The sequence below is a fragment of the Lampris incognitus genome, chromosome 9 (genome assembly GCF_029633865.1).
Source record: "Lampris incognitus isolate fLamInc1 chromosome 9, fLamInc1.hap2, whole genome shotgun sequence".
NCBI lineage: Eukaryota > Metazoa > Chordata > Actinopteri > Lampriformes > Lampridae > Lampris > Lampris incognitus.
The window spans coordinates 23,501,975-23,529,446 of NC_079219.1; the positions used below are offsets into that span (position 1 = coordinate 23,501,975).

At 42.6% G+C, this 27,472-nt stretch overlaps 1 protein-coding gene across 3 annotated transcripts in view; it reads left to right on the forward strand.

The window, feature by feature from the left end:
- The window catches only part of oxr1a (oxidation resistance 1a), a 242,236-nt gene that overhangs the window by 110,657 nt on the left and 104,107 nt on the right, over positions 1 to 27,472 (forward strand). The gene's annotated exons all lie outside the window — the stretch shown is intronic.

The window sequence follows — 27,472 nt, forward strand, 5'->3', positions numbered from 1 at the left end:
CTGCTTCCTGGGCACCATCATCACCCAGGACCTCAAGTGGGAGCTGAACGTCAGTTCCCATGCCAAGAAAGCACAGCAGGGGTTGTACTTCCTGCAGCAGCTGAAGACGTTCAATCTGCCAAAGCCAATGATGGTGCACTTCTACACTGCCATCATTGAGTCCATCCTCACCTCCTCCATCACTATCTGGTACACCACTGTCAAGGACAAGGGCAGACTGCAGTGTATCATTCACTCTGTTTAGAGGGTAATTAGCTGCAACATGCCATCCCTCCAGGACTTATACGCCTCAAGGACACTGAGGTGAGCAGGAAAGATCATGGTTGACCCTTCCCACTCAGGCAATGATCTCTTCAAAATACTCCCCTCCCCTCTGACAAGAGGCTAAGGTCTATAAAAACGAGAACCTCACACCTCAAGAAAAGCTTCTTCCATACAGCGGTATCCCTTATCAACAAGGCCCCAGACACCCACAGATACTGACACTGCCCCCTCACCTCCTTTGACCCACTCTCCACACCACAACATGACATACGCCTACACACATGCACACACAATCACATGCACAAACACAGTGCAATATATCTATCGGTCCTAGTGTGCCCTCTGTACATGGACGCTTTGCGCAAAGCTCACACTACCCTGTAAATAACTCTTAGTCTGCAAATAACCTCTTAATCCTCAAATATCTTCTTATTTAAAATTCTCAACATTTTGTAAATAGAGTACTTGTCATATTTCCAGTGTTTCCCCATTATCGCACCTTATTGGACCTTATTTTTATTTATTTCTATTTTATCTTGTGTATATACATTTTATTTGTTGAGCACTTTTCCTGTTGTTGAGTGTGTCTTTTAACAAAGTTATATATTTTATTATTATTTTAAGTTTTATATTTACTATTTACTGTTAATTTCTCTCTTTGCACCAATATAGCAAGACAAATTCCTTGTATGTTCTTCAACCTTCAAATCCCATCTCAAAATGTACCTTTACAAACTAGCATATTCAATCTGATCCATGCTTCATTGAGTTTTGTGCAGATGATGATTTTATACTTATCTGTTGTATTAACTTTTCTCTTTAACAATTTTATTGATTTTCACAATACATTTTTATACACATGAATACATATGGAAGTACGTAACCATAAATGCATTATACCTAATCCATATACATAGATTAGTACACAGATTGCACATGTATCTTGCCATACATGTTATTCATAATACACACATACATACCGAAAAAGGAAAATAAACAGACAACAAACAAAACAAAAAAAGAAGAAAAAAAACCCAACAAAAACACAACAAAGAAAAAAAGGGGAGGGGAGGGCGTTCTCTGCCGCCTCAATCTGTTGTATTAACTTTTTATTGTCTACCCTGTTTGTTTTTACTTTATGCTGTGATACAGTGCTGCTTGTTTTTTTTTTGTTTTTTTTTTTTAACTGTGTTCTGTCAGGTGTTCAGGAGCGCTCTGAAAGGCGCCCAAAAGTAAATGTATTATTATTATTATTATTAATAATAATAATGAATCTGATTCTGAGAAGCTGACACAACAAAGAAGAACACAAACTTCTGTTTTGTAAAACTTAGAAATTTGTCAGGAGTTTAAACAGCTAGGAAGTGAAAACCAGAAGGCTGTGGGATCACCAGCATCTCATGGCATCTCATATGTTTTGAACTGAATTTTCTTAGGTCATGTTCTTGTGTTTTTGTAACACTTTCTGAAAAACATTCCCTTTAAATATCACAAGTGTCGCATGAAAAAGCTATTTTAGGAAAATAGGCTCAGTCCTAAACCCATTTGCTGCATTAGCTAAATGCCTGACAGTCTTTGATTGGCTCATGACTAGTAGTTATTCACTAATATTGTGAATTGGGACAGGTTTTACAGCCTTGTAAGCAGGGGTGGAACTGAAAATTTTAGGCACTTGCCAACCAGATTAGTGACGCATAATTTTTCCCAGCCCAGAGAAAATATGACTAGCCCACAATATATGGTGTGTATTTTCAAGTTCAAACTGGATAAATCTGATGTCAAAACAACCTACGTATAAATTATATAAAAGTCATAAAGTTTTATTATTGTTTATAAATTTAAAAATGTATATAGAAGTCATGTTTAACAAGGACTGCCCATACTCAGCCACCCACCCCATCACGGTCAATATTAAGTAGGATACTTACTGAAGTCTGTCTCGTTCTTTGGCAGTAGACTCTGTCACCACAGATGTTAAACTCATGAACAACATGGGGCTTTCTTTGGTTTCACAACTTTAATTCCAAGTTGTTTAACAACAGTTCTTTGTATAATTTATAGAGTCCTAAAGATTTTCTGGGAATCCCAACTCACCTTTGGGTTTGTGTCACAGAATACCAATTGGCTTACAAGCCAAGCCCTTTGAGATTGGCTGACTAAACTCGAGTGTAACCCAGGGAAAATTCTGGCGACATGTCCTTCTGTTTGACATGGACCAACAAACACATACGGCACATAGAGAAACATATACGGAGAACACAGCACTCGGCAGTCTGTTTAAAGTTGTCTGCTCTGCATCAGTTTTGCGTGTGGTGTGAAATTTACTTTGGTCCATAATCTATTCTGTACTTTATAATTGACACTCACCAAGCAGTCTGGTACTCTTCTTTTCTGACAAACCTCTCTAAATTTCTATGCCTACTTATAAGCAAGTTGGCACTGCTCAGCAGACCAGACCAAGGTTTGGTTAGCCAGACCAGGACGTGTTGAATCATGGTCTCACTGATTCTCTAAGAAAGAAACCATTTCAATTTTCCACTTTTATTTATTCAGGACTGGTGCACTCCTGGGTTTTTGGTCAAACAGCGGCTCAGGAAGTAGAACACTGAGAAGTCAAGTAAAGTCAAGTTTATTTATACCGCCCTAAATCACAGTTGCAGTCCCATTGGGCTTAACATTCACACTGTGTAAAACGGGCAGATGCAGTAAACAACAATGAATGAGACCCTCTATTCCAAGCCCTTCAACTTGGATCTGGGAAAACGTCACAGAAAATAACTTTTTAGTAACAAATTTGGAGAGAGCTCAGAACAGGCATCAGAGGAGGGATCACTCTCCCAGGATGGATAGAAGGGCAGTAAGTGCCTAGTGGGCAAGGTAGACAATATGGTAACAGATTTAGAATTAAAAACATTTAATTACTAAACTTAGTTATAATGAATCAATGCAAAAAAAGGGAAATCGTGGACAGAACTATATGTAGAAGTATATGAAGTGTCCTCCCCAGTCTTCATAGCCTGGGAAGACAGCCTGTCTTTACAGAGTGAAAACTACGCCAAAGAAAACACACTGCGGTCTTTCGAGTTCATTTTGGTTCTGGGAATAGAGAGGAAGCCTGCTTCTTTAAATTGAACCACATAAGATGGTCCATAAAGCTTCATAAGGTCCGATAGATAAGGAAGAACAGGCCTATGTAGTATATTACACATTAGCAATAGCACTTTTAATTCTCGTATCTAGCATAGACAGGGAGTTAGTGAAGGGAGACAAAGATAAATGTAAAATGGTCGAACTTTGTAATTTTGGTCATGATTCAAAGTAGTGGCATTCTGCACCCATCTGGAGGGACTTGATGCGAGTATGGGGCAGGCTGGGAAAAGGATATTACAGTAACATAGTCTGGATGAAACAAACTCGTGATTAATGGTCTGGGTGCGGGTTACCTCTTGTACTGCAAATCACAGAGCATCCAGCCATATATCTCAGTCAGAGTGCAAACTACGTGGGAGCCACAGGGAGTTTGACTCCTTTATGAAAAGATGGGAGCTCCCCTGAAAACATGATTTGGCATAATTTGGGGGTTTCTAGAATACTAATTACCAAACTGAAACCGATCTGCTAGATGCTACCAAGTATATGCTAGCACCATTGATGTTTTATTACCAATGACTGATTGATTACCAGTGTTAGCCCTCTTTTAGGCATGCCCCCCCCCCAATGCGAAACGTGAGTTCCCCTGGCTGCCGTGGTATAGTTCACACCCTGATCCCAGTAATCTGTAAAGTTCAAGTATTCTTGACACATAATGATGTACAATGGTCAGTCAGAACCTCTTCCAGGATGTTAAATCCCTTTCAGGATTTGTGTTCTGTGAAGCAATCTTGTGCAGCATTTTAGCTGCACAAGAGGAAGCCAGTGTTAAACACCACAGCTAACAGCAGCATTTCTCTGCAAAATTGTCTAATGTAGAGGACCATCTTAGAACGTCCTACGTCTATGTCCTGTTCATTGTCTTCATTTTATGTATTCTGTGCACATACAATGTACATTGTATGTATTCAATGAAGAGTAGAGTACATGAACCAAGCTGCGCCTCACTAATTGGTATTTGTGACAGGCAGTAGACCTTCTCCACACATGTGTAAATGCCTGCATATTAGAAGTGGCTCCAGGGGTGATTGTGTTTTCTCTTGTCAAAGGTGACTACCTTTCCTTCCTGTCAGCTCCAGATAAGACTGTGTCACCACTGAGCACTAAAAAGATCCATACTGCTGCCCATAGAGGACACTGCACTGTGCATTTCCTCATTGATTGTTTGAACCCAGGACTATCAGTGTCATAAATTAGGTGATGTGAAAGTTGGGACTTTCATCTTTTAGTTGCCAGACCGTATGTAGTGGCCTATGAGACTGAAAGTCCCTTACTGAGTGACTGAGTGACGTCCTTTTGTTGAGTTGCGCATGCGTGAGAAGCTAGAATTGCGCGTGCACACACACACAAACACACACACACATACATACACACACACACACACACACACACACACACACACACACACACACACACACAGGCAAGCCTCAAAAACAGAGGGAAAGGCAAGCCCAGGCCTGTGCTGAACTAGCGAAATCAAGAATGAATTGATTGGTTTGTGAATACTTCACCTATAAACAACTAAACAAGAATTCTGGAGTGAGTTGGAAGAAGTCATGGTGAGTATGTCCAAGGAGGAGAGAGAGGTGATTGCAGTGGACTTCAATGGGCATGTTGATAAAGGGAACAGAGATGATGATGAGATGATGGGTAGGTATGGTGTCAGAGAGAGGAATATAGACAGATGGTGATGGATTTGTGAAAAGGATGGAAACGATTATGGAATATGTATTTCAAGAGGAGGGAGGAACACAGGGTGATGTATAAGACTGGAGGAAGGTGCACATAGGTGTACTATATGTTATGCAGGAGGTGTTATCTGAAAGATTAGAGACTGCAAGGTGCTGACTGGAGAACGTAGCTAGGAAGCATCGGATGGTGGTCTGTAGGATGACTTTGGACACCAAGAAGAGGAAGAGAGTGAATAATAATAATAATAATAATAATAATAAACATATATAGCGCTTTTCTAACACTCAAAGTCGCTTTACAATAAAGGCAGAGCCGAGGATCAACTGGTGGAAGTTGAAGAAGTAAGACTGTTGTGTGGAGTTCAGGGAGGAGTTAAAACAGTCACTGGGTGATAGTGAAGAGTTGCCGGATGGCTGGGCAGCTACTGCAGAAATGGTGAGGGAGACAGCTAGGAAGGTACTCTGTGTGTCATCTGGACAGAGGAAGGAAGACAAGGAGACTTGGTGGTGGAATGAGGAAGTACTGGAAAGTATACAGAGGAAGTGGTTGGTGACGAAGAAGTGGGATAGTCAAAGAGGTAAAGAAAGTAGACAGGCGTACCAAGGAGATGCAGCGTAAGGTGAAGAAAGAGGTGGTGAAGGCAAAGGAAATGTTGTATGGCGACCTGTATGAGAGGTTGGACACTAAGGAAGGAGAAAAGAACTTGTACTGATTGGCTAGACAAAGGGACTGAGCTGGAAAGTATGTACAGCAGGTTAAGGTGATAAGGGATAGAGATGGAAATGTGCTGACAAGTGAGGAGAGTGTGCTGAGAAGGTGGAATGAGTACTTTGAAGGGCTGATGAATGAAGAAAATAAGAGGGGGGAGTTGGATGAAGTGGGGATAGTGAACCAGGAAGTGTGGTGGATTAGCAAAGAGGAAGTGAGGGCAGCTATGAAGAGGATGAAGAGTGGAAAGGCAGTTGGTCCAGATGACACACCTGTGGAGGCATGAAAATGTTAGGAGAGATGGCAGTGGGGTTTTTAGCTAGATTGTTTAACACAATGTTGGAAAGTGAGAGGATGCCTGAGGAGTGGAGAAGAAGTATGCTGGTGCCAGTTTTCAAGAATAAGGGTGATGTGTAGAGCTGTAGTAGCTAGAGAGGTATACATTTGATCAGCCACAGCATGAAGATATGGGAAAGAGTAATAGAAGCTAGGTTAAGAGGAGAGGTGAGGATTAGCGAGCAGCAGTATGGTTTCATGCCACGAAAAAGCACTACAGATGCAATGTTTGCTTTGAAAATGTTGATTGAGAAATATAGAGAAGGCCAGAAGGAGTTATATTGTGTCTTTGTGAATTTAGAGAAAGCATAAGACAGGGTGCCAAGAGAGGAGGTGTGGTATTGTATGAGGAAGTCTGGAGTGGCAGAGAAGTATGTAGGAGTGGTGCAGGATATGTATGAGGGAAGTGTGATAGTGGTGAGGTGTGCGGTTGGAATGACAGATGGGTTCAAGGTGGAGGTGGGATTACATCAAGGATCGGCTCTGAGCTCTTTCTTGTTTGCAATGGTGATGGACAGGTTGACGGACGAGATCAAGCAGGAGTCTCCGTGAACTATGATGTTCGCGAGTGACATATTGATCTGTAGCGAGAGTAGGGTGCAGTTTGAGGAGAGCCTGGAGAAATGGAGGTATGCACTGGAGGGAAGAGGAATGAAAGTCAGTAGGAGCAAGATGCAATACATTTGTGTGAATGAGAGGGAGGACAGTGGAATGGTGAGGATGCAAGGAGTAGACGTGACGAAGGCGTATGAGTTTTAAATACTTGGGGTCAACTGTCCAAAGTAACTGGGAGTGCGGAAGAGGGGTGAAGAAGAGAGTGCAGGCAGGATGGAGTGGGTGGAAAAGAGTGTCGGGAGTGATTTGCGACAGAAGGGTACCAGCAAGAGTTAAAGGGAAGGTTTACAACATGGTTGTGAGTCCAGCTATGTTATATGGTTTGGAGACAGTGGCACTGATGAAAAGACAGGAGGTGGAGCTGGAGGTGGCAGAGTTGAAGATGCTAAAATTTTCACTGGGGGTGATGAAGGACAGGATTAGGAATGAGTATATTAGAGGGACAGCTCAGGTTGGAGACAAAGCAAGAGAGGCAAGATTGAGATGGTTTGGACATGTGTGGAGGAGAAATGCTGGGTATATTTGGAGGAGGCTGAAGATGGAACTGCCAGGGAAGAGGAAAAGAGGAAGGCCAAAGAGGAGGTGGTTTATGGATGTGGTTAGGGAGAACGTGCAGGTAGGTTGTTGGCATGGCAGAGGAAGATACAGAGGACAAGAAGTCATGTCAAGTCAATTTTATTTGTATAGCCCATTATCACAAATTACAAATTTGCCTCAGTGGGCTTTACAGCAACACAACATCTTGTCCTTAGACCCTTGCATTGGATAAGGAACAACTCCCTAAAAAAAAAAAAAACCTATAGCAGGGAGGAAAAAAATAGGAAGAACCCCCTAGGGAGTGCAACAGAGGAGGGATCTCTCTCCCACGACAGACAGACGGGCCATGGATGTTGTGTGTACACAATTTACAGAATAAGATATTGAAAGATGATAACAATTATAATGAAATTATAAGATATATGAAGAATATGATGAGTATGCCAAGCAGTGTCCAGATGCCACCGGAACAGCCTAGGACCTGAGCCATGCCATGTAGACCTGACAAGGGAGACTGGCATCACACCATTCACATAGATGGGAGAAGAGGAAAATAAAGAAAAACAAATTAGTCACACATCTTAGTAAGAAACAGGATAACAAAATTATCTGGACTTATAAGATATCTAAAAAGAAAATGTGATGAGGGGGATGCCAAGCAGTGTCCAGGTGGTGACCACCATCACCATGGAGACCTGAGAGGAGGACAGACTGACTGCATGTGCACACAAGGGAGACTCACATCACACCATTCACATACACAGAAGAAGAGAAAGGAGAAGACATCATTCAGAGAGAGAGAAAGACATGTGAGAGAAGAGAACAGTTTGCAATAGTCTAATCTTTATGCTATAATCTCGTCGGCAGAACAGTGGTTGGTAAATTCATTGAGACAGAAACCCTCCCGCTGTGCAGTACAGGCTGTGAAGCACTCAACTTAAAGGCAACTAATTCTAGGCTAAGGCAAAAAGATGAGTTTTAAGTTTGGATTTAAAGGACTCAACAGACTGATTGTCTGAATGCAGCAGGCAGGTTATTCCACAAGACCAGGGCCCGATAGGAAAAGGCCCTGCCACCAGCTGACTTCTTGTTAACTTTGGGTACACAACAGGAGCCCAGTATTTTGAGAGTGAAGAGCTCGAGATGGAATGTACTGTTTACAACGTACGGAAGAGATGGAAACGGATGATCCGCTGTGGAAACCCCTAACGGGAGTAGCCAAAAAAGAAAAAGAAACACAGTGCCTTGCTATTGCAGTCTATTTGAAACTAAGGGATTCTCTGAGAAAATAATAATTTTGTTGTGTAAATTGCTAAATTTAATCACCATGAGTTTAATTTAATTTCCTGGTTGTCACAATTATATTGGTCAAAAGGCCAGTAGTGAACATAATAAATACTTCACCTACAGATGTGAAACTGCTCTGATGGCACAATATTTATGTAACTTCCATATCAAAAAAATTTTTTTTAACTCACTCATTTTCTAAGGTAAGGCCGCTGTAGTTGTTAGCGCACAGAGCAAGACATTGGCAAGGCGAACAAAGTTGAATCTACATGGTTCTCGCATAGTTCTCATTCAAATCCTGCTGAATAGGTTTCTCAGTCGCATTTATGATTGCCGTTTATTGACATTCATCCTACGATGCAAGTCGGGTATGGGGGAAGGACGATCACGCAAGCCCAGGAGGGGCATGTACTCTTGGAGTTCCCAGATGTGGCATACGGTCCGGCTTAACTTGGCTCACCTAGTTCTTCTTGTTTTGCATTTTGCCTTGGAATTGAATTTCCACCGGCACCACAAAGTCCTTGCATATGTCCCCAAGCACACATCGTATAGATACTTGCCATTCCCTGCATTGAAGCAGGCGGTGATGGATTATAGTATACCACCATTGTGACTCTACCGGAGCTTTCTGTGTCAAACTTTGTACAGGGTCGTCCCCACTTGATATGGAGAAGGATACAGTGATATGGTGGCAGTCCGAACCACCTGTCTAACTCTCAATAATGGACAGCTGTCATGGAAAGGCTAGAGCCACCCATGTGTGTCTTTCTATTTTCCTAGGTTATTTTGCACCACTAAGACACTTTTCAGTATATTATCAGGAAAAACACTAAAAACAGTGCCCAGGTACTTCAGTACATCTCTTTATTTCAGAACCAAAACTAAAGACGGTTGAAATTATGCACCACTGGAGCTTGGTACATTCACAGTCTTTATTTTTCTAGCCCAGGGCAGATTCCAGCAGCCTATATAGTCTTTTCAGGCTGCTCTGCAGTATGTAAAGATGTATGCCTCTGGCTCAGTCCATGGGTTCCTCTGTCTGCATCTACTGAAACACAAATATAGACAGAGGTTAATTAGGCCCAGTTGTGCATTATTGACCAGCTGGACTGCTCCCAACTCTCCTGGTGTCTTCTGACTAAATGCCCATTCCTCCTGACCTCATTTACAGACACATACTTTACTGATATCAGGCTTCATTTATCAAGAAAAATCATGCTTTTCTTAGCAAATCTTTCACAGAGATGTTTACACAAGAGGTGCAATACTTGTGAAGTGTTTGCAGAAGTCAAATTAGTTCAGAAAGATCTTCCAAGAGCTCCTGACCACACATAGATTATATGAAAGGAAACATCTACATTTGTTAATTTTATCAAGTTAAGTGTTTTGTGTTAAATTGGGGCTATTTATTGATTGAGGTAAATTAATAACTTTGGCTAATTAATGTGTGAAGTAAAAAGTGTCAGACTATAACTTGTGTACCTTAATTAACAGAAAACAATGCTTAGCCCAATAATTTGATAGAGGTTTAATGGGCAGTGATGCCCTGCACTCAAGGTTGGCAATAGCTGATCTCACACTATTAGAGGATATAGTGCATGGCAATCCCAGGACAGACATTCATTTCTTTTTTCCTTTTTTTGGGGGGGGGGTGGGGTAAGGATGACGAATGGCTCATGAATCCATTCTGCATAATTTGGTGTCCTCTATAGATGCTGTGTCACACTTATAGATCTAGCTCTCATATGTCCAACAAAAAGATGCTTTGCATATCCATGCATATCCAGGTCCTTTTGGCACTTGCATTCTTGGCTCCCAGCATGTTTCAAAGAAAGATTAGTTGTCAGAAGCCTTTTACTCCCAAGTCTCCTACCTATTTGAGACTGCAGTCTCAAATTTCTGTGCAACTCGATTGTTTCACGTATGACGACAGCCACAGCGTCTCTGCCTGTTTCTCCATAACTATTGGCCATGAAGCTCTCCAGATCCAAATCTGTAACCCAAATTTGGTCTGGACTCACAGGACTCCGTTTATTCCCCAGTGTGTTAAATGCAGTCAATTGGCCTTTCTTTTTCATAAGTCAACTGGCCTTTCTCTTTGGTCCCATAGATTCCACTCATGTATATTAGTGCACCATCAACTGATATAGTTGCTTATCTCCAAAGGAAAAGCTATCGCTTTTAAAGGTATCCTTAAAGGGATATTTTTAAAACTGATAGATTTTCCTGTTAAGACTGCATTTGTCTTGGTGCTCATATTTTCCAATTTGGATCAGTTTTAGGTGGAAGATTTTTCTTTCTTCACTTAAATGCTGTGCTTTATTTGGAACACTGCATTAACCTCATTTCCAGATTTTATTTTTGTCTATCTGCAGTAATGCTACTGCTGAACACAATGTTTAGTGATTACATATTCTTAAATATGACATCAGTCTCTGACTCTTTTCTTACTTTTTATTTTGCTTGTGGAAGTTGTTCTGCTCTTCTGTCAGATTACAACTGTTCCTTTTTTCCATAATTTTATGAGCATCACTTAATAGTAATGAGCTGTGCCATGAACACATTTCATTTGGGAGTGATGGGTATTTATGAACATACTAAGGGTACTAAGGTAAAGGGCAGCACAGTGGCCCAGTGGTTAGCACTGTTGCCTCACAGCAAGAAGGTCCTTGGTTTGAACCCCAGGCCATCCCAGGTCCTTTCTGTGGAGTATGCATGTTCTCCCTGTGTCTGCATGGGTTTCCTCCGGGTGCTTCAGTGTCCTCCAACCATCAAAAACACATGCATGTTAGGGTTAAGACTCCTGTCTGTGCCTCTGAGCAAGGCAATGGGAAGAAGAACTGGAGTTGGTCCCCGGGCACTGTAGCTGCCCACTGCTCCTATATAATAGGATGGGTTAAATGCAGAGAACAAATTCATCGTAAGAATACAATGACAAAATAAAGTGTCGTTCTTCTTTCTTCTTCTTTCTACAGTAATGATGAATGAAATCTGTGCTGCCAAATGTTTTGTAAATCTGACAAGAAAATCAAGTTCAAACACAGGTACAACAAAATATACACTTTTAATAATGGATAAATAAATGAGGCCCGTTGAGAATATGCTTGTCCTGTTCGTTTTATTTGCAGCTTGGCTAAAAACCTTCACTCTCAAAATACCTACACCGCAGTGTGAATAATTGAATATCCAGACTGCAATCATTCATGCAGTGAAAGCAATAAAAAAATTTGTGTCAAAATTGAAGCTTTATGTTAACTAGTTTTGGTAAGTTCCTTGCACTTGAGGATGAAAAACATAAGCTGCTGTACCTCCTGGAGATGTCCTTGTAATGATGCAAGGAGAGAGTCTTAACAGCATGTTACTGTGGATAATGGCTTCTACTGTACAAGGACTGTTGTACCTGTCCTCCCCTTGCAACCCTACACAATTTTTATTCTTTCTCTCCAGCCATTTTATTACCTACGCTCCCATGCTGACACTTTGCCCATCTTTTTCTCTCTCCTCCTGTACACCCTACCCTCCTTTTCTCTACCTTGTTATTCCCTGATGTATGTTCCATGTCTCTGACCTGGGGGCAAGGGCAGGTTATCAGTCTCATGTATAGACAGACAGGACCAACAGATTTCTACATCGCCTCCAGCCTTGGCCTCATTCTTGAATTGAGGTGTTTTATCACACAACCCTATTTGACTGATCTTCGAGAACACTTGGTGTGCGGAGAGGGGGATGTTACCAATGCATAGACACACAAGGCAAGGACGATCTGGCTGTTTGGATTCAAACTTGTTCTGATGTGTTCGAAAAGACAAGGTCGTTTGGCCTTAATCACAAGGGCATCTTAATTCACCACAAATTATGCCCTCTTGGGGGCGAATTGTGAATGAGCATGTACTCACGTGTGATATTACGTGGGCTCTGTAGGCATCCGTTGGCAATAAAAAGCCACGACAATGTCTCTGCTACCTAGCGGAGCATATACGAATAAACAGAATCACTCATGTTGACGTATCCTAAAGCCACAGCCATACTATCACCAGCATGTGATGATTACTCCCATGTTAGTTATTCATTGGATTTCCACTGCAAGAGGGAGGAATTGGTGCTGTGGGAGCGATATGCTAACCTGCCTGATATGCAGTTTCATGAAAGGGGCTCAGTGACTGAATTAAATTAGCAGCCATTCAATACATTGAAGAAAGTGTTTGGTTGCCCCCTCGCTCCCATACATTTGGCCCTTTGGTTCTGATGTCTGTGTGGCCTGTGGAGTTAGGAAGCTAAAGTGAAGTATTGACAATGCTGTCCCCAGCTGAATCAGGGCAGTGGGAAACCTGACCTCTTCCAATTGCGTAGGTTTATTTCGATAACAAAGTAGAGGAAGTCAGTGTGGCTCAAAGGGATGTTACAGAGCATATTTAGCTTCTTCTTCTTCTTCGTTCCCCGTTTCTCAGGTCGCAATAGCAGATTTTTGCCCTCCATAGCTTTCTGTCTGATGCATCTCTCTCCCGCAGTCCAACCCCTCCTCATGTCCTCTATCTGGTCTCTCCATCTTTTCTTTTTCTTTTGCCAGGTGTTTCCAGATCCAATACCTTCTTTCCTATATAGTCTATGCCTCCTCTCTGTACATGTCCAAACCATCTCAGTCTTTTCTCTCCTAACTTCTCATCCATCCCTCTGATCTTGAACATAGCTCTCACTATTTAGTCAGACTAATTGGATCTTCTCATTTAAAACCTGCAAAGTAAGAAATTAGAACAAGAGAGACGGTCATGCTACGGCAGGGCCACCCTCCAAACACAAACTGTGATGCTGGAAGTATACCATCGGTGCCAAGAAAATCAAAATCTAATCCAAATCCAGTGTAGCCCAAATTGAAATATACAAACTATAAAAGTGCCACAGCAAGCTGACAAAATTAAACTGCCACAAATATGTGTAAACTCCCACACACCTACCACTCCTGTACTTGAAGACCACCACCAGCCACAGCGCTCGAAAAGAAAGCGCAATGTAAACCCTTCTACTTGACTCAACAATAGACTAACGAAGAAAAGAAGAACAAAGCCACTTTATTTGAAATTGTATTCTTACAATGAAATTTGTTCTCCGCATTTAACTCAGCATGTTGTATAGGAGCAATGGGCAGCTGCAGCGCCCGGGGACCATGCAAGACAGAGCAGAGAAGTTTTTACTCTATTGCCTTTACTGCGAATGCCAAGATATGGACGTCACAAGTCTTGACTACTTCATACCTTGCGCTCAAGAACTGAATACCAGACTCCAGCTGGATATTCTACAGAAGCAACAAAAAAAAAAAAAAAACTAAAATGAACAAAAAGTTAACCATATGGCAGACACAATAGGATGCTCATTAAAAAAGTGTAAAAATACAACATGGGTGTAAAAAGGCTGCACAATGTACAATATGTTAAGTTTGCATTTATAGGCTAATATTGTGTGCTGCAGAAACTAGCATCTGACTTGAGGCGGTTCTTTTACAGGACATGGCCAAAAGCTAAGTGAACTAATCAACAGGAGGGATGCACAGCAAAGATTCAGGCTCAGGGCAATACCAGCCATGCACACCTGTGGTCAGGTCTGCTGCTCCACTGGGTCCTAGTGTCTGCCCGACATATGCATTGTATGTGTGTGTTGTGTAGTGTGTGCATGGATGGGTGGGTGCAATATGCTTGTGTCTGTGGGTGCAAAGCCTTTGGTGTTAAGCTAGATAACATGTTTTTCCAGGATTCTGTCTCAGTATGGTGTCGGACTCGGTGCTAACCACCATGGCACGTGACGGTAATAGCAAGAGCTTGAGGCAGAACAGAAGTGTTGTTTTCTCCTTTTCTTTGATGTAATTGTCTCAGGTGGTACGTCCCTTGTGTTTACACATCTGAATCATACCCAGAGGTGGCAATTACGCTCAAACCACTGAAAGATATATTTCCTGGGTTTTTTTCCTCTTTAAAAATTCAACAAATCTCAAATACCGTACCATTTTCTTTTTCAAAACACTTTTTCGCTAAGACCCATGATGTGTCATGTCCGCTTAGTGTAGCAGTATAGTGATGTCATGTTCATTCTGCAATTAATTTCTGTTCAGTGAACTCATCATCATCATTATTAGTAGTAGTAGTAGTATTATTAAGGGTCCAGTTAAAAGAAAAACAGGTTTCTTGTTACCTCTTCTATCTGCACTTAATTTACATCCTTTTAATACCATGTTCTAGAAATCCACAAAGAAAGTTTTTGTTTTTGAGAATACTTTTTTCTTATTGACAAATACAATAGTTTTAGTAATGTCATCCTGCAGTTGCAGGTGTGCACTAACAAAAATGTCCAACTTGAGCAGCCATGTTATTTGGCCTGAAAAGGATGGTGTCGTGTGAACCTTTTTCTTTTTGTATCCTGTGGAGTTTTCGAGGTACCTTAGTCAAAAAAACGCTTTCATCCCCTCCATGCTCACTGACCCATTTTAACTGGACAAAATGAAAATATTTTAGTACATTTAGTCAGTGGCGTTACTGCGTACCTTGGAGAAATGCTTCAAGGAAAAGAGGCCAATTAGGAAATGAGGCCCAACTGAGATCCACCTTCGGTGTAAATTTATCTCCATCATGGTTTGCTATCAAACCAATGGCTGTCTTCCCCAAGTGAAAGTTAAAGAGGAAGAAAGAGGGAAAAGAGATGGAGAGAGAGAGAGGGCGAGGGAGAGGGAGAGAGTAAGAGCTATCTGTCACGCTCTGACAGCAGCACCCCCCGGCCATGCCATGGTGCCTCTGCCAGCAGAGCTGCTTGTGTGTGCTGAGATAAGCCCCAACCTTCTTGGCTTGGTGATATAGGCTGATCACGTAGCACTAGACAGCAGCTTAGCCCTCTGCCACAAAAGCCATGGAGAGGTTCTCTGTCTCTGTCTGTCTCTCTGTCTCTCGCTCTCTCACTGTCTGTTTATGCATCTATCTCTCTGTCTTTTGCACACACTTTTGTCTTCTCTCACTCTCTCTCTCTCTCGCTCGCTCGCTCGCCCGCTCGCTGTCTGTGTGTCTGTCTGTCCATGGCTACCTGTGCAATCTAGAGAGATATAGTAGTTACCTCCCTGTCTTGGCAGCAAGACTATCCTTCTACAGAGCGAAATAATATAATCACACAACGAAGACACACACACAAACACCTACCTGCTAGGGTTCATGGCAGATGCAGTAATCCTCTACAGCACCCTCTAAAGTGGAGCCTGTGATGGTGGCATTGCTTGCGAGGTTACCGTAGTCAGCCCAAAAGTGTTAAGAAAAGAGCTTCCTTGAACAGCATGCCCGTGGGGCAGCTTTCCCACCAAGCTGCTCTGGATGCAGACAAATCACAGTTTGCCCCCCCCCCCCCCCGCCCAAACTGCCAAATTTAAGAAGAAGCTAAAGACCCAGCTCCTTCACTAACACCTCCACACCTGCTGTATTAATAAAAATACAAACACAAAAAAACGCTCATATGTACCCTATGCATTGCCTTTGTGCACTGCCTGTTGATGCCTATGTCCTATAGGACTTGAACCCAGTTTTTGGCACTTGCGTTGTCGCCTCCTGACTTTATGTTGCATTAACTCGCAGATGTACGTCACTTTAGATAAAAGCGTCTGCTAAAGGAAATTGTAACATTGTAACTATACCTTGTTAAGATGTTCTTCCTCTTGGCATCTGGGTAGTGTAGTGGTCTATTCCGTTGCCTACCAACATGGGGATCGTCAGTTCGAATCCCTGTGTTACCTCCGGCTTAGTCGGGCATCCCTAAAGACAAAATTGGCTGTGTCTGTGGGTGGGAAGCCGGATGTGGGTATGTGTCCTGGTCACTGCACTAACGCCTCCTCTGGTTGGTCGGGGCACCTGCTCCGGGGGGGGGGGGGAATAGCATGAGCCTCCCATGCACTACGTCCGCCCGGCGAAACTCCTCACTGTCAGGTGAAAAGAAGCGGCTGGCGACTTCACATGTATCGGAGGAGGCATGTGGTAGTCTGCAGCCCTCCCCGGATCGGCAGAGGGGGTGGAGCAGCGACCAGGACGGCTTGGAAGAGTCGGGTAATTGGCTGGATACAAATGGGGAGAAAAAGGGGAGGGAAATCCCCCCCCCTCAAAAAAAGATGTTCTTCCTCAGTGAACAACAGCATTGGGTCATGGCAAACTTCTCCATCACGTCCAGTCACAATAATGTTGATGGTGTTACCAGTTGAGAGTGAATAATACAGTGGAAACTGCTTCTTGTGAGATCACTTTGAGCATAGTGGAGATTTTTCTTCTTTTTTTGGATGACTATCTAATTGCCATGTGTGCAGTTGTTGAATAAATATAATCTAATGAAACAGTTACTGAGTTTATTTGACTGAAAAACTGTAGCCTACTGTCGGCTAATGTACTGTAACAAAATACCAGCTGCTTCCAACGCTCCAAACAGGTACATCCGGATAAACTACAGGTTTCAGTTACGTCACTTAACACGGACTAAAGCACATTTTTAAAAACAGCAGGCCGAGGCCTCAAAATGAAAGTAAGCCGATGTCGCTTTTGGCTACCTGGTGATTTCGGAGGTGTATTTTCAGTATGATGGGAGTAAGCCAAAAAATAATTAAACATTTTAACATTTAATTTACTGAACTACCTCAGTTTTAAGTCTTTTTTATTTTTTATATCCAATGCATGAAAGACCCAAAATAATTGCTTTAAGCAAACAAATCACAATAACCAGATCATTTAAAGGGTGTTAGAATAGGGGAACTTAGTCTGGCAAGTTTTGATCATTATAAGCTGTTTCCTGTGTGTGTGACTTTATGTGACAGCATTGCAGTTAGCAAGGGAATAATTGGCTCTTACTCGTTCACTCACATTTTAGATTAAAATGCTTCACCATAATGGAGAATTCCCCAAGTTCTGTAAAAATCAGATCCGTTTTGACAGAGATGTCACGTGTGATGCATGATTAAACCAACACTGGATATGGCACCCCTCCCTTTAGACCAATCAGTGTAGTTTGGAGAACAGTGGAGCACGGTGGCTAGATGCACCATGTCCCTACCATCCGTCAATATCCAATCATCAGTGTCTAAGAAATGATGTGGCGGACAAGTGGGCAAACAGACAAATGGATTGGGACCAAACCAAATGCCCCCACTTTCAGTGTCATCATTGTGGAAAAATACATATATGATACTTTTACCATCATCACCCCTCTAAATATTGAATTGGAGTTGAATTATCTAAAAAAAAACAAAAAAACAATGTCTGTTTAATAATGAATCGCCTATTTTACTTGATGCAAGCATGCTCTGTACACGTGTGTCTGAGCTACCTTGAATGTAAAAAAACAAAAAACAAAAAACATAGCTGTGAAATTTACCATCTCTGGGAGGAAGCATCACCACCCCTTTGATTTTACTGAGGGAAAACAATGACAAGAATATTGGACATTAGCCTATTCAGAAGGAAGTGTGCAGGTCAGACACCTGATTCACACAAAGGTGGAATAATAATATTTACCTAGATTGATTTTGTAGGGTGCTGAGTCTAGAAGTTGATCAACAACAAGCCGCACCTGTTCGGCGAGGTGAGCTCATCGCATATGTCCGCTGTCATGGCAGTGCATGTGATGTTTTCACAGAGCAGGTTTGAAAGAGGTCCCCCCTGATGTGGGTGTCAGACTAACAACAACACAGGTGTCCTCGTCGCAGCTGTCTGGATGAGCCCTTGTATGCAGTCCAGATTAACATCCACATCCTCACCTGAATACAGAGGACGCAGGCAGACCGTGCACACACACACATATGACCATGCACACACAAACACACACATGTACGGCAATGCACAGGTTCACATGTGTACTGCAGTGACCTAGAAGGACTCAGAAACCATTTGCACAAAGGTTAATAGTATGCTTTAGTCATCTCCAGAGTGCAAGGCAGAGCAGCTTTGATGCTAACATGGTTACGAGCGGAAAATGTCACCTCTGTTTTCCCGCTTTCTGACTCTTCACTCTTTATTTATTGCTCTCCAGCTCCCTCCCCGTTTCTCGTCCAGACCAGCCTCGCTGCTCTGCTGAATGAACCTCTATTATAACTTTAACGACGCAGTCGTCGTGTAATACTGCAAAAATAAGAAACACAATGTAGAGCAGAGCAAAGTCTGACAAAGAAAGCAACATATTAATCAAAACGTCATGGTGGTTCCTGGTCCACCAGTCTCTTACTAACCAGGTTTCTTGAGACCACCGTTACTCCAGACCTTTCCAGAAGGGCCCTGAAAATGTAATACAGCTCTGTTCTTCTCAATGTCACAACAGATTAAGAGCATTATGGGATTTCCAACTGTTTACAGGATTAAGAGAGATGTAATGGTAAGTTAAACCAATACAACTGCAAAACTGACTAAGCGGCCAATCAGTCAGGGGTCAGGTGACAATGTGCATATAATGCACGCGTATGCAGTTATTCTGCTCACACCTAGGATAACAAAACACTTTACACAGTAATGAAACATGAAGTCATAACGTAGGGCAGAGAGGTAGTGTTGTGCTGGCCTCTTCAGATCGAAACTCAGCCAGGTTGCACTGCGGGCCACACCCCGATCTTCATGTAGGAGTGAGGCTTTCCCGCAGGTGTCAATGGAAAAAAACTTTACTATTACATCAAGACCGGGATGTGGCCCCGCAGTGCAGCCTGGTTGGGAGTTTCAATCTGAAGAGGCCGGTGCAACACTACTTTTCTGCTGGTGTATATGTACATGCTCTTTAAGACCCACCCAATCCTCATGTCACGTGTTCACATTTTAAGACCATATTATGTTATGCACGATTCGTCTTTCCATCTCTGTTTGGCTCTCAGATGTCTTTGTCATTTGGATTTTTTTTTTTTTGGGGGATTTACTTACCCCACTCTTCCGAGCCATCCCGGTCGCTGCTCCACCCCCTTTGCCAGTCCGGGGAGGGCTGCAGACTACCACATGCCTCCTCTGATACATGTGGAGTCACCAGACGCTTCTTTTCACCTGACAGTGATGAGTTTCACCAGGGGGACGTAGCATGTGGGAGGATCATGCTATCCCCCCACCCCGAACAGGCACCCTGACTGACCAGAGGAAGATTCAAACCAGCAACCCCCATGTTGGTAGGCAATGGAAGGGACCGCCATGCCATCTGGACGCCCGATTTGGAAATTCTTAGCATTTCATTAACATTTTGTTTTTCAACACTGTTACAGTCCTTCAAACGATAATATCATAATTATTATTAATAATAATAATAGATGGTTTTGGATGCAAGTTTCTCTTCTCAGTAAGCTGGCGGAGTGATGGATCAGCACCGGTGTATACCTACGTCACTCTAACTATATTAACCTACACCTTGGCAATAAGTAAAGGCTAAAGCGATTTGTGGAAATGTTTTCTCTGTAGTGTGAGCGAGCAAAGGGTAGAGGATTGGTGCTGAATTTACTGCAGTGCCACTGTAAGAGATGTGCGGGTTGGATTTATTGGCCTACTGGTGTAATTATGTTGAGGGGGAGTCTCTCGGCGGCCCTCTTCTCGTTGGGCTCAATTTATAAATGCCACAGCCTTAGTAATCCCACTGTTTCCCCTCTTAGTTTGGAAAGGGCTCCAGCCATCCTCTGACCTGAATTGATTACACATAGCTCGAATGAAGAGTAAGCAGTTTTCTAGTATTGAACATTAGAGGTGGCCATCTCTATTGATTCATTGTACAGTGGAGGAAAAATAAGATCTGCCACTCCACATAACTCTTGATATTTGTTATCGTCTCACTCATGAATTTGTGGGAACGTGTTACTTTAAACCAGCTATATCTGTTCTGTATCTGGCGTTCGTACCTTGAGACTTGGACGGACTTGATTAATAACAATGAGAGATTCTGTTTATGTAATATTAACTCAAGAAATGATTGCATATATATTTCCTCCCATCTAAAATTAGATATGTATGTGTCTGCAAGAAGCAAAGACAACATGACACAAATTGATTTTTGCACAAGCGATAGAGTAGCTGAATATAAAGAAGAGTGGACGGCAGTGTAGAAGCTTAATTGTCACATACTGTGATAACAGTATTCCTTAACCATCATTGCAGTGTGGTTGAAACAAACATGTTGCATATGCATCCTCTGTAGTACAACATTTACAGTGATTGTGACCACTTCTGTCAGGTAATTTCCAAAAGGTGATGATGGTGAACACACAGTGTCCAGTTGGTGTTGTTGCACTTTGTGTTTAAACAGCCCTCCATCTAAAACAGCCTGTGGTGATGAGTCATCCAGATCCACCTTGAGCCCTCGCCTCCCCTCCGTGCCCATCTGGCTCAACCTCTGCTTATTAGCATGAAGAGTTTGTATTGTACATGCTTCGGGGCCAGGTTTGCTATGTACTGGTTTATCCAAGAGGAAGAATAGCCGGAGGACTGGATTTAGCCAGCCAGTGCAGCAAGCAATCTTCACACACGGGTCATTGCTTGATGCATTCATTGGATGCTGGGGTGCTGGAGCGCTGTCAGAAGGAGGCAATGTATCGGAGGCTATGCATATAGAGTTTGAATACTTCCCTCTTTTCCCCCTCATACTGGCACAATTCGTGTGCAGCGTTGCACCGAACATACAAAACCAAAAGGACTGTTTTTTGGGGTAAACGGAGTCTAGAAATAGTGCTTGTTAGTTGAAAATTACATTGAGGTTGACTGATGCAGCATGTGCAGCTCATTTTGGTCTAGCCAAATGCCCATGGGCAATTTATGTTCGGTTGATTTATTAAGAAAAAAAAAGGCAAAGCAATATGTATTTGGAAATATCGATGCTACTCGGGGATGTGTGCCCTCAGTAGTCAGACTGTTTACATTGGATTCTCCAAGTACACTACAGTATCAGTCTCCTGTCCATGGACATGACAAAGTGCATGCTGTCAGCATCAGTCTGCCACAGCGGCCTGATTTAGTTGCATCTTGGTGTCCTCTTTCCAAATATGCTGCCTTGGTGATTGGAAGTGATCAAGATGACATACCGTACAGTGATAACCTAGGTCTCCATAAGTCTCCAATTAAAATCCATTGTGCAATATATTTTAATTATGTATATTCTAATATTGTCTGATGGCGGATACTTGGCTTTCTTTCTTAATAAATAGTGCAGTGGTTTTGGGGGTGGGGTCTGTTTCAGTGTGATGAAATAGTTGAGAAATAGGATTCACACACTAGACATAATGCTCTGAAACATATTTTTGAGCATGGTTATTTGGACTCAGTCCTCATCAGACCCTACTTAGTCGAAATATTAAATGTGCTTCAGTAAAAAATGTATCACAGCATTTAACTTGTTTTGTGAGTCCTATCTCTCTGAATTCACTTTGATATCTTTGACTCTGCACCTATAGGCAAGCATGGTGGCGCAGTGGTTAGTGCGGTCATCTCACGGCAAGAAGGTCCTGGGTTTGAGCCCCGGGGTAGTCCATACTTGGGGGTCATCCCGGGTGGTCCTCTGTGTGGAGTTTGCATGTTTTTTCCATGGGTTTCCTCCGGGTGCTCCGGTTTCCTCCCACAGTCCAAAGACATGTAGGTCAGGTGAATCGGCCGTACTAAATTGTCCCTAGGTGTGTGTGTGTGTGTGTGTGTGTGTGTGTGTGTGTGTGTGTGTGTGTGTGTGTGTGTGTGTGTGTGTGTGTGTGTGTGTGTGGGCGGGCGGGCGGGCGGGCCCTGTGATGGACTGGCAGCCTGTCCAGGGTGTCTCCCCACCTGCCACCCAATGACTGCTGGGATAGGCTCCAGCATCCCCGCGACCCTGATGAGGATAAGTGGCTTGGATAATGGATGGATGGATGGACTCTGCACCTGACGTTTTTGGTGTGTGTGTGTGTCTTTGCTAGAATAAAATAAATATGTTGTATGTATTGACAAGACATTTTGTGCGGTGCATGATTCTTCCATACATTAGAAATAGTGCAGTTGTTATTAAGGGCCCCTCTATTCTCTGAAAACTTTATTGAATGTAAGGACAGTTTTACAGCAGATGGAGAAAGCCCATAGCCTCCCACAATATCATCTTCATTGATTTAAAAATGTCTGTCTGGGTGGGATTTCCTCACAGTTTAATGCAAGTCTTCTCTCTGCTTTAATTGATGGCACTGTGTGCATAACAGAGCCTCATGGAGATTCAGGAGGCTGTTTGTGTTTACAATAGGCCGGGCTGCTCTGTTCTTTCTAGAACGACAGCAATTAACCATTCCCATAGAGCAGATAATAAAGCAGACATTGATGCAAGATTTGTTTTTACTTCACTGATGATGTCTCTGTCTCTCTCTGTCTCTCTCTGTCTCTCTCTCTCTCTCTCTCTCTCTCTCTCTCTCTCTCTCTCTCTCTCTCTCTCTCTCTCTCTCTACCTCCCTCCCTCTCCCTGTCAGGTTTATTGTGGGCTCAAGTCAACCTTCGGTGCGAGGCGGGGCTTTATTATTTTAAGAAATTGCCCACATGAAGGAAGCAGTGGTGCATGTCTGATATGTGTCCCTTCCTCTTCCCTTCCTCCCTTACTCTCTTGTCTTTTCTTCTCCTGTCTCTCTCTCCCCCCTCAGTCTCTCCTCATTGTTTCCCTCTTTCTTATCCTCTCCCTCTCCATTTCACCTCTCTCTCTCTCTCTCTCTCTCTCTCTCTCTCTCTCTCTCTCTCTCTCTCTCTCTCTCTCTCTCTCTCTCTCTCTCTTTTCTCTCTCTTGCTCTCCCTCCCTTTCCCTCCCTTTCCCTTGCCGCCTGAAATTAAACATCTCCTGAGGGCTGTTCACTGAAATGGCTTTTTGCTGGCAGACTCCTCATCATAAACAACAGGGTCATGGGGGAAAAAGAGGAAGATGAGAAAGCGAAGGAAAGTTTGTTATATACACACATACATACATAAATAAAGGAGCAAGAGGTGGAGAGACAGGGACCCATCAAGTAGAGGGATGGATGCATTCCTCCTGCCAAGCTAGTGGTCATCAGTTGCGAGGACCACCCAGCCTCTCGAGGCTCAGACAACACCATCTCCCACAGAGGATAGATGACCGTGAGAAGGGCAGTGTGGAGGCGGCGGTGGAAGAGACACTGCTCTGATGTTAATGCCATCCATCACTACTCGCCACCCCACACAACTGTCCTGAGAGAGAGAAACCAGTCAACAACACGGGCTTGAATTGGTACGGTCGTGGCATTTTGCAAAGGGACAGGCTATCACAGCTTGAGCAAGTGTTTTTCTGCCTATTCCTGAGACGTGAGCATGAAGCCACAGTATTTGGGCTCATTTTCTGACATCATACAATTAAGTTTGTGTTGTGTTCATCCAACAAGCTTATTTAATCTATGCTGCGATTTCAGTTCACATAACCCGTCTTGTGGCTGCAAAAGATGTACACTTTGAATGGTGTTTTTGGATTGAAAAGTCTTGTGGTTTCAAATCCACCTCTAAGTAAAAACTCCAGGCCTTGGTTTCATGAATTAGGGCAGAATTGGCGGTAAAAAAAAGAAAGAAAAAAGAAACCCGAGATGCATAAAAGAACACAATTGACTGTGACAAGCAGTTTGACTTCTAAAAATAGGCCGGTGTCTCTAATGGGATTATAGTCCTTTGTTTAGGCCTCTTTTTATCCCGCTCCGAACGTCAGGACAATGTTGTGGTAGATCTCCAAACTGTTAAGGTCAAAGAAGTAGCAGTTCTGTGAGAAAGTGTGGTCTTATCTCTAGCATTCGCCTTGGTCCTTTCACACAAAACCCGTAAGGCCATAGCAAAAGGAGAGAATTTGGTGAGAGAAAAAAAATTGTCTTGGGCATGATTCGGTTCTCTGAGCACCACTGTACTATAAACCAAAGCCTAATAGATTGTGTGGATATTTGAAAGCCTCAGCATCGCTACAAAGACCTGTTATTGCAGTGAATAGGATATGGCAAAGCACAAAAGATCCTGCTATAAACCCACAGTGCATTAAAATCAAATTTTGCATACAGAAGTCAGCACAAATCCCGAACCCTTAAGGATTATTTCTCAAGTCTTGCACATTCTGAAGGTTCATGTCATGATAGAATATGACAAAAATGCCAGTAAGTGTTTGAGTGACATCAGTCAGGCTTGTGTAACAGTGTTGTGTTTAAAGAACCAAATTCCTCCAGATGATCCGGTGATTCAGCTCGGCATTGTCACCCTCTTAACAGGCTCCAAACATGCGGTTCATATTCTTGTCTCATGAATATTTGTCTCCTGCTGCCAGATTGAGAAATATGCTTGTCTGTTGTAGCGCTGACGGCCTCAAGAGAGGCAAAGCACCACTTCCCAATGAAAGTGCATGGGTGTGGGAGGGATTCTCAGACTGGCCTCTTAAACACCTGTGATCACAGCCATTGACTGGTTTGCCTCAGCCAGGTTCCACCAGAGACAATCTGACTTTATTGGTCCTCGACTCAGTTTCACTTAACAATAGGGAAGGAAACCTTTGGATTATGTTACATCTAAGTGTGCTGTGATCTCAGTCATTCTCACGCCAGGTTACGACATTCCAAGGAAATCATGCAAGACGCCATCGCTTCTCAGAAAAGTACCTCAAGCTATCTATTGCATTGCACGTACTTTGAAAAAAAAAAACCTTGACAATTGCCACATGCTGGAAATGGTTCTTCGTGGTTTCAAGTGAGTATGTTTATGGCACGTGAGTGAATTTTCGGCAACATCGATGTTGTAGCGATTTCCTCTGAAAACAGAAGTTGTCTGGAAGACGATTTTGAATTTGTGTTTCTGTGTGTGCGTGTGCGTGCATGCACTTGTGTTCCAGTACATGCACGTATGCACATGATTATGTGCTTGTGCTGGCGTTTTAGAGTTTATACATTGATGTTCACAACGCTGTGAGGCAGCGCCGCTTATGTAACCTGCTTGTGTATTCTATCCGTCCATTGAAAGCTGCACCTCCCCATTGGGCTTCGTGTTTGTTGTTCCATAATGAAATCCTTCCTCTTTTCAGAATTAGGCGACAGCCTACCTGGCTCTTGCCAGATGGATTCTAGTGTAACAGGATTTTACCATTTTAAAAACATTTAAACAGCCCTCAAAAACTTTTAAGATGCAAAAAGTGATCTGATCTTAGAAAATCAATGTTAAAATACGAGAGATGTTTTGCAAATATCGAGCTCTCTGATAGAATGCATATAATCACGTTTAGCACAGAGGTGATCTTTGTCTGTGACACATTATATATATTTGAGAGAACTGTAGAAGAATTAGTGGGATTTAACAGCATATTAAGTTTCAGTTGGCTTCCCAGTCAATTTAAGTCAGCATTGTGCTGTAATATGTAAAAATACAATAGCACAAAAATATTAGCTGAGGTAGAACAAAGCAAGGGTGTTCAGACCTACATAATTTGCACTTGATTGAAGCTTATCTTACTGAATGAGCATAGTGGAAATCTTTCATTTTGCCAGTGAAATCACAATTTGGCTTAACGAGAGAGTCTGTGGAGGAGTCAGCTCGGGAAATAGACCTCTTATAAACTAGATTTATTCCCAAAATTGGTCTCTATATATTGGCATTGTGTGTCTCATCCTATAAAGACGAAAGTGTAGGAGTGAGTGAGAGAGAGAGGCCTAACCTGGCTCCCTGTGAGGATGCTATGAATGATCTGATGAATGCTCCGGGCAGCTCTATGGCATCACAGTATATCATAGATGGAGCAACAAGGCCCATGGGAGGTGGCAGTGGGCCAGTCTGAGAACTATCTGACCACATCGTCCATGTGCCAAGTGTCCCTGCAGGGCTGCTCGCAAGGTCACAGAGAAACAGAAGGACATCCAAGCACTCTCGTATGCACTTTCACTTGTTACTGGTCTAATGACAAAACCTGATGAGGAAAAGAGGCAAAAACATCCTGATTATTGCCAGAACAAAAAACAATCTTTCTTTCCCCTGTTTTTGAAGCACTTGGCCATAGCCAAAGATATGGCCGATGTTCAACCTGGTTTTGTTGACACAGTTAAATCCAATCTAACCTTCCTCTGCTCTTTTCAACAAGGGAGAACAGTAAAGCCTACAGTATTCCCTCTAACCACCAGAGGACGCACATTCAGTGCAGAATGTGACTGATTCTATGGCACTCCACCTCAAATCAACCTTAACAGCTGCTCAGACTTCCCAGGGAAGCAACAGCTTAAATAACACATCATACAAGAAAATGATTCAACTCCATAAAAATTACTCGGCTGATTTAAAAGAATTTTACAACTGAGACTTCTCTCACCACGGATCAGTCTGTATGGCCCACACTGTTTCCAGTTCATGTTTAGATCAAGATTCATCAGAAGAAAAGTTCACCACCTAAGACTGCTGCCCAAACATCCATGTCCCCTGCTGGTCCATTGAACTTTTAACTTCTCCATCTTCATTCACCCATTTAAAATGCTTTCACCCTCATCTAGTCGCCAGAAGGGCAGTGATTTGCATATAACAGGACGTATTGAGTCACACAGGGAGGATGATTGTTGTAAATTGGTTCTCAAGGTGAACATTTCAATTTGTTATATCTATGATCATACCTTGGTGGCTGGAAGTCTGATTAGGCCATTCTCTTGGGTTCCATTATGACACCCGTTTGATGACTATAATTTTTTTTAGTAACAGGCAGGAAACTGCTCTTGATTAAGATGGGTTATTTCATATTTATCTATTCATTCATATGGTGTTTAATACTTCATTTTCATGCCCCCCCCATTATCTTGATCATAATAAAGCTCAGCGTAGCGGTCTTTTTTTTTTTTTGCAGTCTGGTTATTTCAACTTAGTCAGTCAAAGTGAATAATGGCCTAACAAACAATGCGTTTTCCTCCCAAGTGACCTATCCACCACTGACATAA